Source organism: Marmota marmota, unplaced genomic scaffold (genome assembly GCF_001458135.2).
Source record: "Marmota marmota marmota unplaced genomic scaffold, marMar, whole genome shotgun sequence".
NCBI lineage: Eukaryota > Metazoa > Chordata > Mammalia > Rodentia > Sciuridae > Marmota > Marmota marmota.
Window position 1 is genome coordinate 17,322,873 of NW_025999982.1, and position 19,582 is coordinate 17,342,454.

Sequence of the window (19,582 nt, forward strand, 5' to 3'; positions counted from 1 at the left end):
GCCTCTTACCAATACACCTCTTATCAAGATAAACCAAAAGGAGAATCATGTGACTTTCTCTGAGAGAGGCCTATATGGCTTCCTTTAAAGAGAAAAGAAGATACTTCAAGAGAGACAGTTTTATAAATATTTGGATTTCCAGCATCTGGCCTTCTGTCTGACAAATGAATATTAGTGAATTCATAAAAATTCCTGAGCATAATTTCGCAAAGTCCCTTTTGTGTGTGTTATCTGTATATTATAATCCATTTTCAAATCTTGGACAACTGCAATGTGTGTTTATCCATCTTATAAAAAGCTGTCAATAGTGCTGCTACATTGCTCTCTAGATATTAACTTTAATGCCCATCCATTCATGCTCAGGAGTATTCATGACAATTAGTCATTTTCTAATCTGAAGAACAACATAGTGATCCCTGAATTAAACCTTATATATCTATATTACTTCACTGCAGTCAAAGAATGTGAATGTACCTCAGTACTTGGGAGTGCTTTTTGGTTTTGTTTCCTCCAAAAACAATGGCTAAGTACCAGGAAGATTCATTTATACTCAATGAGTATTCCATAAGAAATATGAGATAGGAGGCTAAAATATGAGACATGAGGCATCTACATGTGCTCATTCACAATTCCATTATCCTTATTTTGTCTTCTAGTACAAAGAAGAAGCAGATGAACGAGATGGTCATCTACTCCTCACCTGTGCAATCTCCCTGCCTCTTCTAATCTTAGGCACAGGCTCAAAAGTTATCCACTGGCACATAACTTCTTAAGACATGAAGCTGAATTATCCAGTGTCTTCCTGCCTCCCCCGTGGGGTCAGGGTTCCCCTTTCCCCTTTCAGTTCAGCTCTCCTTGTTATCTTTGTAACACTTAGCAAAAGATAACAGATTAAGCCAAGTGTAGAGATAATGAAATATAAATTAGTAGGTTTTCTAGCCTTTATCCACAGCCCTGTCAGAGTATATTATCTGATAGATGGAGTTCAGAGCAAGTCAGTTAAATTTTCCCTTATCAGAAACTGAGTGTGAAGTGTGGTAATGTTGCTAAGTGCAGAACAAAAATCTCTCTCTTTTGCATCCCATGACTGCTCCAGGCAACATTCTTGGAAACCCCTGACTAGGAAGGAAGAGAAGACCCTGAGATATATACAGTGTGACAAGCCAGGAGGCTATGCTTCTCCGGTAACCATCCTATGAACGGCAGTCGCCTGTGGCTGTGACATTACCACACTTTGCTCAGCTTCAGAAAGGGAAATTTAACTGACTACTGCTATGAACAGAAGCCACAGCCTAAACCAGATAATACACCCTGACAATACTGTCAGGCAAAAAAGGCTGTGTTCCCATTGATTTCATCGCATTAGAGACATATTACCCTGAGCAGTGTGTGTTTGAGGGAATATTGTGTACACTGTGGGAATATCAAAAGGAATGCACACTGATTTAGGCAGAAGCAGGCCTCCAAGAGAAGAATCTCTGGAGTGGCCTGCCTGAAACACGTAGCATTTGGCAAAGTGGAGAAGGCGATGCTATTGATGGTAATTATCACTTGGATTTCCATCTGCATCAACTGTTACCTGCTGGGTTTATTTGAAAGAGGAAATCAAGTTCAAATGCACCAAGAGGAAAACTCAACCTCCTCCTTTTTTTTCTGGATAGGTAGCATATGTACCATGAAACATTCAGGCAATGGAGTGTGTGAAAACTAAGTACTCAAATCACCCCAAAGTCTAGTAAATTCTTCCCTTTCATTTCAGAAAGAATTTAGTAGACTTCATTTAACTTGGAGCTCTAAAGCTCTTTTGAAACTTTTCTTTCTTACTGTTTTCACCATCATAATCATCAGCACCTTGTACAAAACAATGTTGTTTCATGTCCACTCAAATAATTTTCCTATTTCAATTAATTTGAAAAAAATCTACAAATTCACACAATAATGCAATGATTAAAGAAATAGGGGAAGAATCACTTGTAATTTATATTTTGGAAAATCATATATCAGATAACTAAAAGTTTTGAAAATGTTTTAAATATCATTTTGTGTGTGTGTGTGTGTGTGTGTGTATGCACATAGATGGATCAGAAAGGCAAAGAAAGAAATGCACCAGAAAAGGCTATTTTTACTTCCTGTAAACTCAAAAAAAATGACTAAATTTTAACAACTTGAGACTCAGGCTTAAAAAATCAATTCATTTTCATTTTTTAAAAAGTTAAGTAATCCATAATTCAGATTTCCTAATCATTCCTTTCTAAGTGCTTTCAAGAGCATTGTCTCTTCCATCACTCTGATCATAATGCCTTCCGCTTCAGAAATATTTTTTCATTTATATACAGTCTAAACATTGAACTTCCACTGCTCACCTTTTTTTAAAATTATGACCTATTCACCTGTAAGTGGTCATGATCTTCCGCACCGTTAGTTGGGTTTAGTTTTATTCATCCAGGGGCTCTTTCTACCTAAGTGATCTACATGATGAATTAATAATTCCCTGTTATCATTGGTTACATGTGAATATATAGAAAATGCACAAAATGCCTAACTTTTTCCCACATAGTTAAATAATGACATCAAAACTGGAAAATAAAGTGACCACCATTGCCTTAATTGAAGACCAGAATGACTGGCTGCATAGGGAAGCAGGGACCCTGCAAGAATTAGATTTGGGTTGCTTGTCCACCTCTGCTCTGCAGCTCTCCTGCCATATTCCTGCCATCTCTGCTGCCTTTATCCTCAGTCCACATTTCTATGACTGAACCCTTTGCTTTTTGATATAAAAATTTATAACTAAGCATATTCAATGAATATAAACATTAATTATCAGTATTATAAAGATTTTTAAGAAAAATATTATCTTAAATAAAATTCAATAATTAACATAAATATTCAGTTTTCACATCATGGTGAGTTTTGTCATTTATGACACAAAGTTCTGTCAAAATTTCAATTTTCTCCCCTGTTTTCCATGCTAAATATTAAAGCTTCAATATTTGTTTTCTTTTTCTTATTATTGCCTTTTTTTTCTTTATTCCCCTTTATTTCTCAATTTTACTGTCAATTTGGTTTGTCTATAGTGAACATTATAGAGCTAGGTCTTTCTTGAACACATTTTGTGTCTTCTCTTAAATATTTCATAATGCTTTATTTGAATTTACCTTGTTAATCCCCTTTTCTCTGCTTTCCTATCGTCCCCCCCACCCCCGGCTTTTCATTCTTTAGTCATATTGACAGATTTTGTTTTCCTTAAGTGGTATAGAAATTTGTTTTTCTACAAGCTAGGATGGTTACTACTAAATTTTGAGCAAATGTTAAAATGTTAACATCTAAGTAATATCAATAATCCCCCCTCCCTCATCCCAAGGAAGCTGATGGCTGTACCTTCTGACACAAACACACAGGTATAGATATTGGATTTTATTTTCCTGTTTTTCTTTTGATATTTGGATATTTAAGTTGGCATGGGGAAAAAGCATTTTGTGTGTGTGTGTGTGTGTGTGTGTATGTGTGTGGTGTGTGTTCACAGTCACTTTGAATTAGTAAAGAGAACACTCCAGTCATCTTTTTAAAAAGAATATACAAATAAACTTTTGTAATTTATTTATTTTTAAAAAATCTCTTTTTCTCAAAACTGAATACGATTTTAGGATTCCACATGTAATTTTTTTTCTTAGAAGACTTTTGATATATTGTGCCATTAACTCTAGTATCTAGGGTGTCCAGGAATAAATCTGCTGCTAATCACACTTTTTGTCCCTTGATAGACTCCTTCAAAATTATCTCTGGGAGAAGTTATAATTTTCTAAATTTTCATATTTAAGTAAGAATTCTTGTTACAAATCCAGGTCAAAGCAATGAGTTGACTGCTAAGCATATTTTTGGAAATAAATTATAGATTCAACAAGCATTTAATAAATGCATATTATTTGTCCAATAGGATATACTGCTTTTTGAGAAGAGAGACCTCTCAGAGGTCTGCATTAGGTAAGAGCCTGGAGGATGGAATACTATTAATGTCCCTTTCCCAATTGTTAGACTGGTGAATTCAAAGGCAGCTCTATTTAAAATAGAATACTTTTTAAAAAAAATCAAGAAAGAGAAAAAAAAAAATCTTACTCTCATGCACAAAGATGGGGGGAGGCAGGCATGGTGGCTCACACCTGTAATTCCAATAGCACAGGAGGCCGAGGCAGGAAAATCATTAGTTCAAAGCCAGCCTCAACAAAAACGAGGTACTAAGCAATTCAGTAAGACCCTGTCTCTAAACAAAATAGGACTAGGGATGTGGCTCAGTGGTTGAATGCCTCTTAGATTAATCCCCAGTACTCCCCCAATTAAAGATGGGAGGTTAGGTTAGATAATTTTATGAGAATTATTTTTATTCTACAATTTAAACACCTGGAGCTGAGAGCCAGCAGAGAGCCAGTCTGAAGTAAGCTTTACCTGTGTTCTTCTTTTCTCTTATCATGAAGCCATGGTCTAGAAAAGTGATGCATGGTGTTGGAACGTGGACAATGGGGAGCATCTAATGAGGTAACTGTGTGCAATTCCAGGATTCCCCAACCATGTCTGTATTCAATTCAAATTTCACAGCTTAAACATAGTACCCAGTCCAAGCACAGAGAGTCAATTATTTTCTTTGCTCTATCCCTGTGGTTTTCTCGATATAGTAATGACTAGAAAAAGGTTGAAATTAGGGGAATGGGTAAATTTATATTTCTGCTCCCTCACTGGGCACAAGGCAAATCAATGGCAAAATGAAGGCAAATTGTGACACAATCCATTCAGTATAAATCAGCAACATATGAGGGATGTTAGAGTTTTAGGGCATACATTATTTTCATAAAGCAAATAAAGATAATGATGTGTGTTCCATTGAAAAACAATTTTCCTTTCTTATTTTAATGAGGAGAAAAGTGGTAGAAGCAAACCCCTCAATTTGTTCCATCTGTTATATTCATGTGACGGCTTCTTTTTTCCTTTTTTTTTTCTTCTTCTTTCCACAGATCAACAAGATGAACCTAACTGCCTCGCTGCAAAGAGGGATGAAAGGGTCTCCACTGTGAACCGAAGTTTCAGCTGAGATGCCTTATCCTGGCCGATGTTCTGAAATTAGCATGAAACGGCACTAGAGGAAACAGAGGGATCCTTCCCTGTTGTACAAAGGACCCTGTGAACTCTCCAAAAGCCTGAGATCTCATTACTGACAACATTTTTTGCCCTCCAAGTTTTCACATGGTGACCTATGGTTTCCATCCGAGCGCGGATGCAGATTTCCTCTCCAGTGAAATAGCATGAAGAGAGGGAGAAGCACATTCTTTAAGGAGGCAAGCTGTGCACCACCAACATAATTAGGAAAGCTTCTTGGGAGGAGAGCAGTGGACATCTAATGAGCTAGCAAGGATAAGGTGGAAAATGAGAGTGTGGTTATTTAGTGGAAACACGGTTTGAGTTTTCCTTTAGGTAGGCAGAAAAACAAAAATATTAAGCCTGCTGAAACCCTTCTAGAGTATGGGGATTAAAAGCTCTACGGAAGCTTATGCCACTGCAGAAAGGAAAAAGAGAATATTCTGCCTTCAGTAGTTGTTTCTGATTACTATCCTTTTAACCCAAATTCACTTCAGAGGATAGAATCCATTTCAGCAGGAAAGAGACCCAGAAAATGTTTTTTTTTTAATGATTTTAGTAGAAAACACAGGATTTCAGGCAGGCCATGTGATATAGTCAACTAAAGTTCAAGAAAGATTTTGAAAAGAAGAATCTGATTTTAAAAGGGTAAACAACACAAAATCAAAGACTCTGTTAAGTCTCTTTATATAAAAACCTCTATTAGAATGCATGAATCCTATAGAAACTGTGTGAATTTGGACACATTGCCAAACTTCTCTGACTCTCTAGTTCTTCATCTACATAAAGACAATAATAGCAGCACCTGTTTCAATAAGTTTTTGGTGAAAATTAGCTATAATATTGCATGTGAAACAAGAGAGTACTGTCCCATAGCAGACATCTTTTTCAGAGGTAATAAAGGTTTCAATTGAGGCACTAACAGTAGCAATGGAAATAATGACAGTGTTTGAGAAATATGTAAAATAAGAAATGTCTTGAGATTCATTGGATATACACCATGTAGGAAGGAAGGAAGGAATGGGGGAATCAATGATAATTCCCAGAATTTATCATGGACAGCTGATAAAAATGTCAACAAGTGAAATGGAGACTATGAAAGAGAATGAGAATTAAATTGAGAAAGGTGACAAAGACCTTGAGCTGGGAAATCTGAGGTCTTCATTGATTATTTCAGGACAGGAAAACAAAGTGCCTGGCTTTAGAAGGCAAATAGCCCTTGCAGGAGACAAGAAGGGTTTTGGTGCCAGAAGCATGTGGGAAATATGAGTTTAATGATATGGAAACAAAAGATTAGAGATGGTCCAAGAGGAAACTATTTAGTGACATTAAATATTGCAAACAAAGGGAGAAAGCAATACTCCTGAGAAAGGGAACAAGAAATCTGAGATACGCAGAAGCTGGACATCTATAGATAGAAAAGGTTTTGTGGCTAATACTAGGGAATGATAAAAAAAAAAAAGAGAAAGGGACTAAAGATGAAATCAGTCCTATAATGAAGGGCCTATAATACTTTTTACTTTGCTTGAGGATAATAGAAGAACAATGGATAATTTTAGGCAGCAGCATGGGATCATCAAATTTGGTAATTCGGAAGACTATTTAAAAACAGAGACAAAAAGTAGAAGTGTAGCAAACTTGGAGTCAGAATTCTGAGTGTTCTGAAGGCCATAAAAAGAATCCAGGGGGAAGTTATGGGGGCCAGGACAAGACTGTGGGCCTGAGGTAGCTAAGCAGAGAGAACAAGAACATATTTTAGAAGACTGGGGATACAGAAGCATTAAGGATAAAGCTCCATTTGTGATTAGACATCTGGGTAGATGGTAGTAAGCACTGGAGGAGAAGGAAGTTTGTTGGAGAAGATTAATATGCATTTTGAAATTTTTCATTCCTTTTAGACATCGGATTAGAGATGCTGGTAGATGTGTATATAAGTTTTGGTCTCTTAATTCCAAAGTATTGGAAATAAGATCTAGAAGTTGTTGGGCTATGTATTAAATTTGAAGTTGTAGGACAAGGTGAGGAATTAGAGAATGCTAAAAGAAAATGGGCCAGAAAAGAACCTGAAGAGAGCCAACATAGAGAGCAGAAGAGGAGGAGCCTGAAAACAAGACTTTGACAAAATGACTACTAACATAGGAAAAAAAGCCTCAATGAGTTATATCACAGTGACATCAACAAAGGCGTACTGCTGGAAGGAAATCACTAGGTGAAAAGCAGGATCAAATAGTTCAAAGAGGTCAATCAAGTTGAATACTAGAAAGATCCATGGGCTATAGAAACAAAGTCATCAATGATCTTGAGAAGGAGGAACTAGTGAAGTAAAGGGAAGATTCTAACTGGGTCTGTATTGATTTCACATCTTTATTTCACAATCTTAGGTCACTCAGATTGTGAAATCAATACAGACCCAGTTAGAATCTTCCCTTTACTTCACTAGTTCCTCCTTCTCAAGATCATTGAAGACTTTGGCAACAATTTTAGATAGAGACTACTCTTCAACAAGACATCCATACCAAGAAGTTAAATTCAGGTGGGATCTTAAAAGATGAGAAATAACATGACCTAAAAAAAAAAGTTGGTGGGGACTATAAGTCAAAGGATACCAGAGAGAGGGAGCACTGTAAGAAAGCCTTCTAAGTCTTTTGTAGAGGTTCTGGAGGAGACTTTTACATGTTGTGTTGTAATGTCTGCGAATATTGCTTGTTCCCTGTATGTGGATACCATTTCCTCAGGTTTTTAGTCATCTACCTGATTGTACTCAGGAGTGTCCTTCCCATTTTTCTGAACTCTTCAGAGTTTTATCTTGGTCAAGATGAAATAAATAAATGTTCTATCACATTCCTTCAATAAAAATAGCTAATATTTGTATTTGTTTCTCATATGTCAAGAAGGTTCTATGTGCATTATATGCATTGATTCATTTAACCTTAAAAAACATTTAGGCTGGATACTATTAATAGCATAGATAGAGAATTTAAGTAACTTGTCAAGTACTGAAGCCTCCAGATTGTGTTCTTAACGATAAATAGTATGCCTCTTTATAGAAATCATTCATGCATATTTATCTATCAATTTGTAATTCTACCTGATATGTTTTACTAGCTATGCTTATATGCATGCATGCATGTATGTGCATATGCATGTATTATGTAGACATTTGTTGGGTTTTGATCATGAATCCTCTAATATTTTTTCTTCTTATAAAAGTACATAAATTTCCTTTGGGAAAATACTCTGTGGTTTTGCCCTCCATACCTTTCTATGCCTGTACCAGATGGCTTAGGTCATGTCAGTTAGCAGAGCACACTCCTGAGTACTGGTCAGCTTAAGAGTAGACACTAGCTAATTTTAATCAGAATAAATCCTTGAACTTTGGGGAACACATGTCCACATAGATTTTCCCCTGGACTTAAAATTTGAAGGATATGAGTCTGAGAGGCTCTCAAATGAGCCTAAGAACAACAACAAAAAAGGAGACAAGGAAAAAGAAAAGAGGTGAAGATATTGAAAGGATAAAAAGAAAGAATAAAAAGTCCTAGTTCTGATTCTAACGATTGCTTTATTTACAAGTTTATACATTTCTCATATGCCTTGGAAAGCAATAAAATATCTTAAGCTTTTTAAATAAATATGTATTCAGAAGACAAAAAATGGTTGATATTTGCTATTCTTTGAATATTTAATGCCCCACAGGCCATGGTACTGAAGAGTAGTAGTGAAAGTTTTCAGAGTTGGGGCTTAGTGGAAGTCAGGTTATTGAGGAGTGTGTCCTTGAAGGGGTTAATGTGATCAGTGCTTCTTCTTTCCCTTTTCTTTTTCTGTACTATAAGGCAAAGGATTCCTCTACCTTGTGTTCCCCAAATGACGAACCACCATGCCACAGGCCTAGAAGCAACAGGGCCAACCAATTGTGGAGTGAGACCTCCAAGTCTGTGAACCAAGTAAACCCTACCTCATTTTAACTTGATTATGTGAGGTGTTTTGTTACGGTCTCACAAAGTAGACTAACACAATATTGATAATAATGATGATGTACTGATACAAGTCATACTTGTAAATATGGTATTGTGAAATTTTATTCTGAAAATATCCAGTTGAATTTATTGAAAATAAAATGATTAAACTTTAAGATATCCAAAATTAAAATAAATTTTACACATTTATGATCTTTAATTATAATAATTATTACCATATCCCACTCTTAATTCAACTAAACCTAAAGAACATTTGACCTAAGGAACTCTCTTAAAAGGTTTTAGTTTTAACATTAGTTTGAAAGAGATTTCTACTTGAATAGATTCCTGAATTATAAATTGGTATAAAAAATTGCACGTTTTAAAAGAAACTCAGGTCTCAATTCAGTTTCAAAAGACATTTAAGAATTCTTGTTTGCTTCTTAAATAATTAAAGAATATATCTACATGACAGCAAAATTTTGAAAAATGTAACAAATTGTAAATGCAACATTTTTGTTCAATTATTATGTCATTAAACTTGACTCTCCCCAAAGTCCACTTTGCTACCAAAATGAAATCTTCTTGGCTTACATATTCCTTATTGTGATTAAGAAATTGGAGATGGGCTCAGTGGCACATGCCTATAATCCCAATGGGCTCGGGAGGCTGAGGCAGGAAGATTGCTAGTTCAAACCAGCCTCAGCAATGTAGCGAGGCCCTAAGCAACTCAGTGAGATTCTGTCTCTAAATAAAATACAAAAAAGGGCTGAGGATGTAGGTCAGTGGTTAAGTGCCCCTAAGTTCAATCCCTGGTACCCCCCCAAAAAAAAAAAGATTAAGAAAAAAGAGCCACCCAACTTTAATGGTGTGTATTATCTCAAACAAATGCAATAAACTTGGCAAGAGTAAGATTTCTGAAGGAGCAGGTAATTCTGTTTTTGCTTTCAGGAAAACTTCTAAATCCCTCACTGTTTAAATTAGGTCTTAATATTTAAGCTATGATACCATAGAAAATATCTCAATGTCAATTGAATTAAGTTAGCATGAATCGAGACTTAATTATGTGTTATAACCTAAGATTAAGAAACTACTCAGTGGTAGAGCACTTGCCTAGCATGTGTGAGACACTGGGTTCAATTCCCAGTGCCACATATAAATAAATGAACAAAATAAAGGTTCATCAACATCTAAAAAAAATATTTAAAAAAAAGAAACTAACTAAAAGAGTCTATAAATGCAAAACAATTGTATTCTAATGTGGGGCACAGATATATAAGTTATATATTTATATATTATAAGTTATATATTTACAATATAGTGTAATAGGAGATTTGACAGAAATATGCATGGTAGAAATGAGGGAATAATCACCTTTCTTTAAGAGAAATAGAGAAGGATGAACCAAAATGATCTTTAGACTGAGGGAAAATTCACCAGGGAGCAAGGAAAGAGGATGTACAAAGGCCTAAAGTCATGACATCGCATGATTTGAGTTTTAAACAGGTTGTCATTGCCACAGTGTGATGCAGATTGAAAACTAACTGGTGATAAACCTGGAAAGGTTGCCAGGATTCAAGCCAAAAAGAATGTTTAATGTAGTATTTTGGAACTTTGTTCTTGGGGAAACAAAAAATGAGACTGAAAATAGTGTATGAGGCTATCCTATTCATCATTGACCATTTAAAATAGACAACACCCTACCTATTCATCAAAACAACATTTATCAAAGCTTATGGTTTATCCATATGATGATATACTACAGTCTTACATTAACTAATCATCCTATAAATAAAGCATAGAAAGATGCATTTAATAACAGAAAAAAGAAAAAGGGTGAGAATTTTCAACACATTCTGCATTAAATCCCAGTGTGGCTTTAGTTAGTAATATTTTAGGTGATATATTTTACCCTTTCCAGCAATTTTTTAACATTATAAAATATAGTCAATTATTATTTTTATGAAGAGAGAAAAACAATGAAGCCATTATTATTTCATATTTGCAAAACCTTTAGAAGTGGATTCTCTCCTCAAGTGCTTTCATGGTCTGGTGTAGAAAAATAAAGAATATGTTAATGAAAAGGTAACACTACAAAGTATTCAGGGATTCATGAGTGTTATCCAAAGTATGCTCAGTTGCTATCACCACTAGCATATCTAGTCACCAAAGCCAGAAGTGTCTGGGAATATTTCTTGAAGCTCAGAGTTATTCTCCTTCCCACATTCAATCATCTACTCAGGTCGGTCAATTATATCTACAAAATATTTTTAGTAACCCCTTTCTAACCATTACCATCATTTAGGTTTAAACATGCAGTATCTCATCACTGAATTAGATCCTAATAATTTTCTTTCCAACATTTTTGTCCAAGTCAAAGATATCACTCACAGTGCTGCTAAACTGGATGACATAAAACACAAAACTGACCATTTTCTCCATGACATAGAAAGCTGATTCTTAGATGAGATATAAAATCCTTCACATCTTTTCTGAACTTTTCTCTATAATTGTCCACCATTCCCTTCCTGATCCTTCAATGTGTCAAGACCCTTTCTGCTAGTCACTTCCAATTGCACCAGGTTGCTTCCTACAACCAGGCTTTTGTTTACACACTTGATCCCCATTTCTAGAATACTCTGTCCATCCAATCTGAAGTATCTTGTTCATAGTTCTATTTCTATATTATCTGTCACATCCCACTAGTCTTTCTGAGAAAATGTGCCATGTCTTAATTTACTTTGTATTCCAGAACCCAGCACAATCCCTGTGTGTTAGTCAGCTTTTGGTCACTATGACCAAAAAAAAAAAAAAAAAAAAGAAAGAAAGAAAGAAAAAGAAAAGAAGAAAGAAAAAAGAAAAATAAAAAAAAGGATGAAAAGTTCATTTTGGCTCATTGTTTCAGAGGTTTAGTCCATGATGGGTCAACTCCATTGCTCTGGGCCTAATGTAAAGCAAAACATCATGGTAGAAGAGCATGGTGGAGGAATACTACTCTATTCATGGTGGCCAGGAAGCAGAAGGAGTTGGAGGGAAGATGAACCCTAAAGGACACTCCCCCAACCAGTGACCTACCTCCTCCAGCCATGCCATGCCTGCCTATAGTTATCACCCAGTCAGTCCATTTCAAACTTAGATGTACTGATTTTGTTACTGCACTCATAAACTAATGATTTCACCTCTGAATATTTCTGCATTAACACATGAACCTTTGAGAGATACCACATTGTAAAGAAAGCAACAGGAGACAGAACCAAGGTACGGAGACAAAGTATCAGAATAGAGCAAAATGGCAGATTGCTCCTTGTCCAAGCTTCTAGCTTTATTTATATCAGTAGGTTACATTAGGTCACTGGCATCAGTAGTACATTATTGTTCATTGTGTCATTAGGTAGTTACAGAGTTAGCAATGTTATGTACCTTATTCCTCAGTCACATACTAGAGTTGCAATGTACAATGTTAGGAGTTTTGTGTAGCTCTCAAGAAAGTGCATTGTTAAAGTTACTGTTATGTGGACAGGTTCAGGCATGGAGCTTGGTGAAACATTGTGATTGTCTAACAAGAGAGTTCCTTTATTCCCAGAAATGTGCCTGAGATCAAGTTGGAGACTGATAAGAGTCTAGCATATAGCCTCCTCATGCAGGGCATTGCCAGAGAAGCCTGGCATAGAATGTGTATTAATTATCTTACTAGTTCCCAGAAGAAACTGCAGAATATTTCAAGTGTGGAAAACAGGGTGCCTGTTACCACCATCCACACCCTGCACACCCCGCCCCCCTCCCCAATTGGGAGTTTGCTCACCAGAGGAATGCTGCCTTGTATGTTTCCACAGCAGAATCCTTATACCTCATATCCAAATCATAATAGCTTGGTTTATAGAGTTTTCAAATAAGTAAGTGGAAGAACAATCTGTAAGAGCTAATAGTAATCTCAGCAATTAGTAAACTGTATATTCAGAAAGTGAGACTTCAATTGCTTTTAAGAATTAGCAAAAGGGAAGACAAGAAAAACAAGATAATTCCAAATAAAATAAGTGGTGTACAATTTACTAAAGCTGTCAGACTGAAATGCATAAACATGTTCTAAGGAATCTAAGTTTGACCAAAGTCAGAGTTTCTTCAGAGAAAAAAAGCTGGTTTTTAAAACATCTACAAAGATATTCTAAAAATTAACACTGTTAAAGATGGCATAGGAATATTAAATCATCTTGAGTTTTGAATAGATAATTATAAATAAAAACTCTACAAACTATCATATTATGATAGTCCCAATTAGGGAGAGGAATGAAAACAAAATACAGCTACTGAAAGTTTCTAATATTATTTAGGACTGAATTACAGTAATCAGAGTAGGAAAAAATCTACTCAAGAAAAATAAAAACATGTCTGCACAAAGGCTTAAATATTCAGAGCAGCATTGTCCAAAACAAAGGAGAATTAGAAAATTGCAATTTCAGTGAACTGGTTGATGGATAAACCAAATGTAGCATACATATGTAATGAAATACTATTCAGTAAGGAAGAGGAGCTTTCTAACCATATATCAATAAAAATCTAACATATTCTGTTAATATAGGAAACCAAATGTGAGACTATATATTACCAGATTCCACTTTCTAGACATGTCCAACAAAAGCAAATATACAGAATATAATCATACTCAGCAATATAATATAGTTCCCTAATTATTCTAATAACATATATAATTGAAATGCTAAATAAAACTTAAAATCTCAAAGACAAAATTAGTTTTCCTGAAAATAATATATATAATAATACTACAACAAGACTGAAGAAAAGAAGTAAACAGACAATTGTTGTGTAAAGTAGGAAAACCATTTTTTAATTGCCTGTAAAAGTATTATAGGCCAAGGTCATTTCCTTCAGAATATTTGACTATTTCCCCACAAAGACACTGTATAACCTTGAGTCACTTACTTAACTTTCTGAAACCTCAATTTATTTTTTTCTAAAATTAAGATAATGTGACACTCAAAAGAGTTATTGGAAGTTTTTGATAAATACACATAAAGGGGTCAATCTTTTAAGGTCAGGAAGAAAATCAGACATAAGAACTATGTAGTTCTCTAAGGTCCACACAAAGGTATTGAGTATGACATGATTAAGTATGTTTTAGAGGATCAGTGGTAGAACTGGTAGATCAACACTTGGGCTGGAGACAAATAAAAATAATTTTCTTAACTCTCATATCAAAGTTTCATATATCATCCCAATAGTAGAAAAGTGTATTTTTTAAGAATTTCAATACTACAAAGAGCAAATTTAAAATGAGAAATTCAGCACCAAGTTGTCACACTTTTTAAAATAAATAGAAACTTCCATTATTTTTATTGTAATCTCTATACGTCTTGCACATAATAGTGATCAGAACAAATAAATTTAGTCGGAGAAAGCTATACTCAAACACCATCTCTACCACTTAATAACCTTAAACTAGTTATACAAGTTATAAACACTAAGTTCCTTATTTGTAAATAAAGAGTTTTGCATGGTTGGGTGTTTCAATAGCAAATAAACAAATCATAGGCAAAAATCTAGTAAAAATCACCGTTTCCTAAAGTCAGCAAAGTTGTGAAAAAAGTTCCTAGATGAGTTTTAATATGGATTAAAATATTTTACTGTATAAGAGCTCTCTATTATTATTAACATTACTAGAATCAATTTTAGACAAATATTTTTAGTATCCAAAGTTAGAAAGCTTCTACGAAAACAAGCATACAAATAAAACAAAGTTTCGCAGACAGGGCCCAAAATGATTAATGCAACAGAACATAGAACATAGAATGTAAGTTAAAATAATAATTCCTGTAGAATTTGAGGGAAACAAAAGGTTTACGTATAACTTCATCAGTGGCTTTAAGTAAATAAGATGTTTATTGGGTTTTTAAAATTGTATTTTTAATAAAGTGGAATGTTTTTAATGCTTCTAGGGAGTTCCAAAAAGAGTAACAATGTTTACAGTAAAGCAGGACTGGTTTGAGTTCACTTCAGACAAATTCTTTTATAATGATTGCTAGAATGCAATAATGAATGACTAAGAGAAATTAAAGAAGCTCATATCAAGCCATCTTCAAAAAGAGAGAGTTGTGCAGGATTTTGCTATAGACTAGCTTTCCTTTCAGGGAGATAAAGGTTAGAGTAAAATAGTGCTTGCTTTAGATGAGATTTTAGATCTTAATAAAGGATGCTTTCTAGAAATCCCTATAAGTTACTGAATTTCCTCAAGGTACAGTTTCCATATATGCAAAATGAGGACAATCATACTTTCCTTATGACACTATTGTTAGATCCATGATTGCTATAGAGATCCACACACATACATACAAAAAGTTTTCCAGATAGTCACCTACATGAACATTGGTATCTGTCTGGGTTTGCTCCTTGAAAATAAATTAAAAACATAAAGTATCCATGAATTTGACAATGAAAGTGTTCCTGAAAGCTTTATTAAGAAATGTATAAACTTTATACCCTAATCTGTCATGCATGTTAAAGAACCTTACTATCTAGATTTAAAACAAAAATTGTATGTGCACGTGTGTACATGTATTGAGAAGATATGAGAGAGAATGTGTGTGTATATGTATTAAAAATTATGATTGTTTACATTTGAGGAATCACTTCTACAACTTTTCTGTAAGTCTAGAACATATTTTAAAAAGTTAACTCTATACAGCTGAGAACATATTCCACATTGGCTTTTAAATCACCACAATTTATATAATATCACACATAACAGAGCATTTTAATTTCACAATTCCATGAGGTAGGCATTATTGCCCTAATTATTCCCATGAGGAAACCATCACTCAAAGAAACCTAGAGATTTGCCAAAGTTCACATGGCTAATAAAGGCATTGCTAGGCCTAGAAAACACAACCTTTAATCTTTTCCAAAATGTTTTCAACCCTAATATTTTCAGTTTGGGTACAGGGTTCTTGCTTTTACTCAGGGGGAACATAGAGTACCTATACATAAAAACAGATTTTTCATATGACTTCCCTTAAAGAATACATGGTTCATGTCTCCCAAATATCAAAGGAGTTAGGCAAACAAATATTTTGAATTTTCAGTAATAGCTAGCATTGGCTAAGCTACTGAATTCTTTTGGTCAAAGACCATAGGTCCTCTGCAGCTCTGAGGAAATTCAGCTTCTATCCTCATATGAAAATCTTGCAGAAAACCTACAGGCCAACAACTATGCTGTGGGTCAGGTGGTCTTTGGGTCAAATTCCCTAGAGTGAAAGTTTCAGAGACTGAGTCCCGAAAGTCCCTTTTGTCTCCCTACATCCCAAACAATCACAGTAATTGACTCTTTAGAATAAAATGGGAAAGGAAAAACACAGCTGAAGAGGAAGTATGAGAAGACCCTTTCCTGAGGCTTTTCCTTCCCTTTCCACTTACCTCTTGCTCTTTGTAGCTTGCTCATTTGAATGCAGCCTCAACCCTACCGTTGCCATGTATTACTATTTAGACCATTTACAAGGTTTTCAGTGCATCAATTGGTTTCCTTTGCTTTTGCCTCAAAATCAAACTAAGATTGAAGATCAACCTAGAATTAGTGATGATTAAAAGACGCCAATGCAATCAAATACAGAAAGAGAAATGAAGCTGATAAAATTTGACAATATTTATAAATAGAAAGAAGTGGGAAAACAGCAGAGAAATGAGAACGACAGATAAATTATGTCTGTCTCATCACATCCATTGCTCTTCCATATGTTGTGCATCACCTCTAGCAGTTTACCACATTCTAGCTCCAAGACAGTGGGAAGCTAAGGATTCCCTCAGAAGCTGCAGCTCTGCGGTGCTTCTCACCTCTTCTTCGTGGACCCACATTTAGAAAACAAGAAATACTCAACAAACCAGAAGCTTGCATCAGACTGTTCCTCCTCCAGGCCTGATTCTAGGCAGATTTTTTTTCTAGCCTATGGAAATATTTCAGCATTAATTTGATCATGGCTTCTTTCACACTCTCCTACTAAGCACTAAAAAAGGGAATTCACAGAAATTCAAGGGGTGCTATCAGTGACATTTTCACAAGTGTTAAAAGAAATGAATATTGTAATGGATTTCAGACTAAGTTTTCAACTTATTTAGCTCACGGAGTGTTACATTCCAAGTATGTCAAATAAAAAAAAAAAAAAATCAAATCTTGGCATGTAAACTCAAACCTTTACATTGATACTGTAGCCAGGAACCCCCATCCCATTTTTTTTCCACAAGCAACTCCCTTCCCAACTCCCAGCCTCCGATACCAATATAATTGTGGCTTCTCAAGATGTGTGTCTATTACATTTCATGCCTTAGAATACTATTTTTTATTAACTTTAAATAGCACAAATGTGCTTACCAACACATATTAGTCTTGCACATTTAGATCAATCTGTTTGTTCTGATTCGTACTCTTCTAAAAATCTCTGTTCTCATTTCTGGAATTTTAGGACAAGCTTGGCACTTAATGACCATTTGTGGATTTCTTGGTGGTTCACTATCTTATCTGAAAATATATTTAAAGCTAAAATAAACTATATGAATTTAATTAGTACTTTAAAGAAATTAAAATCAAGGTATCCTAATCAGGATAAGTTTATTAGCTCTCAGTGCCATAACAAAACACCATAGACCAGGGGGTTTTAGACAACAGAAATTTATTTTCTCATGGCTCTGAGGGCTAGAAATCTGAGATCAGAGTGCCAACATAGTTGGGTTCAGGTGAGTTCTCTTTCTGGCTTACAGGCAACCACTTTTATTCTGTCACTACATGGCAGAGAGTTGAAAGAAGGAGGGAGGGAGGGCTATCAAGAAAGGGCTTTTTTGTATCCATTTTATAAGGGCAATAATCACATCATAAGGCTCTTACCTTTATAACTTCACTTAAACTAATTATCTTCCATTGCCCAATCACCCTGAGGGTGATAGCTTTAACATGTGATTCTTAGGAGGACACAGTTCAGTCCATAGCAAGCAATGAGAACTTTATGTGTTTAGTACCCACATTATGTTGATAGCTCATCTCAAACTCAGTGAAACCTAGGAGCTCCACGTCTTTTCACATTTCCCACTGCTGAACCTCTCTCTCTCTCCATGATTTTTTGGGACAGTTGGCCTGAGGTCAATAGGGTAGACCACTATAATTTTCAATATTCAAATTTATCTTTTAGTATCTTATCCACTTAAGATTTTCATACATTGTGATAGATAAGGTCTCTCAGATCTGAATTACTTTCACATTTAATAACCTCACTTTTCAAATTACATCTCAATCAATAACTAAAATGGTAAATAGAAAAATGAAGAGGGGAAAATCCTACCCACTACCTGCCTATGAAACTTTCCCTATAAGTTAAATAAACCCATTATTCTTTGGCTTTTCTCATTTTTAATCTTGAATCCAACAAGCTATAACCATGCACATTTTGTATTGTATCTAGTCCCAGGCATCTTTTAAAATACCTTCTTACTTCCAAGAACACCATGTCTACTTTATTTTTTGGATCGCTCATTCCATACCCTAACAACAATTTTGAAATCAAACAGACAAAATTTTCTCTAGTTATATTAAGGTTGATTCCTACTTCTTTCCTTTCTAACTATATGAATTCTAGTTCACAATGATTCTTATATCACTTTGGATTTCTACAACATTCAGGATTCAATGAAGGAATGAATTGAATATGAATTAAATCTATGATGGAAATGTTTTGTGTGTGTGTGTGTGTGTGTGTATGTGTGTATATATATACACACACACACATAATTTATTTATTTCCACAATATGATTCTGTAGATCCCTCTGAATTACTTGAAACTGGACTGATTCCATGAGAAGCTCTAACAAAGTACTCTTTAAAAGTATGTATTAATTAGCATTCTCTGACACAGCTGCTGTGGAGGCAGCTATAGTTGTGAGAGAAGCATTGGGGAAGACACCTGCATAAGAATTATATGTATTCAGGGAGGCAATATAAACTGAGAATATTGGATCTAGCTCAAACACACTAAAAAACAGACAAGGGAGAGATTCAGAAGAGAATCAGACAATATCAGGGCAGTACCTCCTTTGGAAGTGTTAGAAGGCTAGGTGGGAAACAATGAGAAGAAAGGATACAAATTAAATTGGGTATAAAATATATTTTTAAACATTCCTGATAATAAGTAAAAAGTCAATATTCAATTGTGTTTATGTATGTTAAATGCCTCAAGAAGGCCAGCTAGACTTGGAGATGGTAAAAGGACTCTGATGCTATGTAGTTTTTTCCTCCTATCCTGCAGTATTGTTTGACAAAACTTAACACACAGATGGACCACCTGTCCTCTCCTTCAGCAACACTTAAAAAGTAAAAGATGCTTGAAGCATAATTCTATATAAAAGAAACTTTAAATTTGAGTGTGTATATTTTATCTGTCTGGGCTTCACTAAATGTTACTACTGTAAATGTCAAAGAATTCACTCATTGCATGAAACATTTTTAAGGATT